Raw genomic sequence first — 3156 nt, 5'->3', positions numbered from 1 at the left:
TATATATATATATATTCATATATATACATATATACATAGTTATATATATATATATATATGTGTGTGTGTGTGTGTGTGTATGTGTATATATATGTACATGCACATATAGATGTATGTACGTATAATGTGTTTAAGTATGACTATATATATTTATATACATATACATATAAAAATATACTTTGTTATTTGCGTGTATATACACACATACATGTTTATATATAAATATATACATATGTATATAAATCTATATCTATATATATATATAGATATGTACAAAATACAAGTCTATATATACATTCTTTGATACATGTGTGAATATACATACACATATGTGTATATATATGACTATATATGTACACATACATATATACATATATGTGTTTATAATGAGGTAGAAGTTTTTAACATATGCTCAAATATGCAAACGAACTCAATACCTGTAGTAAAGTTAACGATTTATGTTGTTTTTTTTTTAAGCTGAGAAAGACTTTGAAGTGTCATCTAAATCAGGTTTACCAAAATGTATTGAAAGGAATGTGTTATTACGCTTATAAAACATAGATGAAGAGTTGAGACCAAATAATTGATGAAGAAGGAATTTGATAGATTTGGATAAAAGGTGCGTATTCGCGATGAGTAAAAGAGACAAAAAGTATTGTTCAAATATAGAAAAGTGTGAAATAATGCAAGGTATATTGTGGATGAGTGTATATATGTGTTGGAGTGTCTGTGTGTGTGTGCCTGTGTGTATATGTGGTTACTGGTTAGAATGTTGTTGATAATACGAGTTATTTTAATGGTTAATATTGAGCAAAATATTCAATCCATGCTAGTTTATTAATAAAAAATAACCTTGTTGCTAACTAGATTATAATTGTCTGTATTTGTTTTTACAATTATAAAGTTATTTTAGTCAAACACAAATAAGATACATGTCAAAAATTATATATTGGGGAATAAAGTTGGTTCTGTGTATGAACCGTACGATTTTGTGCATTAGATTTAATCGTCAGACACAAATATTAATTGTAGTGTAAAGAGAGAGAGAGGACTGTCTTGCAATTTGTATAATTACATAGTAACCAGAAATAGTCAAAAATTTCAAATGTTAGTTTTAAAGGCTTGAAGATTTAGTTATTCGGTTGTTAGGCCAAACTATGTTAAATCTGATTTTGAGAATTAGCCATTAATCCTTGTTAATTCTTTAACCTTACCATTTACCACGGGTAAAATTTGATGTTAATCCAAACAAAGTGTTTGAAGATGGACGATTTCTGTTGGTTAGATTGAGTAGATGTTATAAAAAGTTTTGAATTGGCGAGAGTGCGTTCGAAATTATAAGTTGTACAGTAAAAAATTTTGACATTTTGCTGGTTGAGTAATTTGTGAGATTAGTTTATTGAATGGAAGAATTTTCATAAGATTTTTTTTTAATGTTATCTAGCGAAGTAGTTACCTGTAAATTTAAAGGCGGATTATACGAATTAATGCGTCATTTTTGCTGCTTCATTATCGTTAATCTTGTATTTTGGATATATTTCACTCTATAATGGTATCCGGTATTATTGTGTGTTACATCCTAAGGGTTTGATTAAATCCATATTACTTTGATGAAAGGGAAAAGATTTAAAGGACATATTCACAAAGATGTTCCTCAGTGAATGTATTGCGGTTTTTCACTATATTTCATAAAAAAATTTCTATATTTATTGAGGTATTAATAAAGTTAACGGTGTCGAAATACGCCCCAAAAGTAAATTTTTGAAGACGTTATGAAGATTCTTTCTGAATCTATATGTAGATAAATTAGTACTACTAAAATGTCTTCTCTATAAAGACCACCTGAAACAGAGGATAATAGCTCTACACTATTTTATGCACACTCACACACACGCATACACATATATATATATATAATGCATACACATATATATAATGCATATATATATATATATATATATATATATACTTTTGTGCTTTTTAGCACTAAACATTTACACACGGTGCTCTCCGAAGATGTATGCATTCATGTATGTATGTATGTATGTATGCATGTACAGGACGAGGCAGAGAGGACGGACGTTTTTGAAAACCTCACAAAATCCTTAATTTTAGCTGCAAGCAAAATTTTATTGACAGCAATTGAATTAGCAGTTATCAAAATCAAGTGTGGAAGACAACATTCATAATGTGGTGTCCGTTTTCATTAATGCATTTCTAAATGAGTTCTTGGAAGTTGGCCTCCACTCTCTCCAGCATTGCTCTGCGCATAGTCCCATGGTGTGAACTGTTGCCAGTGACCAATTTGTACGGGTGGAAATGCAGGTCTTCATGCAAAATATGCTTTACCTATTGATTACGATGCCAAGTTCGGTAGAATGCCTCCGAGCAGAGCGATTCGGACTCTGTATCAAAGCTTGTCTGACGCGTAATTGTTGTAGGCAAACACGCGATGCTCTATCGTCCACAGCGCCATAACTTTACCTGAAAATTAAGACAAAAAGCTAAGACACCAAGGACCGAATGCTACCTCTCCTTGAGGCTGAGTAATAACCATTTCAAAAATGTCCGTCCTCTCTGTCCCACCCTGTACGTATGTATGTATGTATGTATGTATGTATGTATGTATGTATATGGTGGGGGCGTGTTCTACTTTCCTTTGAAACTGTTCATACATGAATTTTTATTTCATCCCACTTGCGTATAACTCTGATACAAGTTTATGTATTTTGTTATATTCTTCGATTTTCATTCAGTTTATTATATCTCTTGTAATTATATTCCGTTCCATTAAGATATTTCCATAACTTTCTATCTAAGTAAATCTCTACCGTCGAAAGACAGGCTCCATGTTTTAGCTACAGCGAACAAATGTGATATTCTCGTATATGATGAACACCAACCAGGATGACAATAATAAAATCAACAACAATAATAATAGTAGCAATAATACATTCATAGACATATATTAGAATGATATTTTGGACGTATGTATGCATGCGTGCATGTATGTATGTATGCATTAATGTACGTATGTATTAATGTATGCATGTATGTATGTGTGTGCGCGTGTGTATGGGTGCGTGCATGTAAATGTATTTGTATATAATGCTACATACGTCTACAGATGTAATTCTTGGACGCATGGTCAGGGTT

The sequence above is a fragment of the Octopus bimaculoides genome, chromosome 4 (assembly GCF_001194135.2).
Source record: "Octopus bimaculoides isolate UCB-OBI-ISO-001 chromosome 4, ASM119413v2, whole genome shotgun sequence".
Lineage (NCBI taxonomy): Eukaryota > Metazoa > Mollusca > Cephalopoda > Octopoda > Octopodidae > Octopus > Octopus bimaculoides.
Note: the sequence above shows the minus strand (reverse complement) of the source record.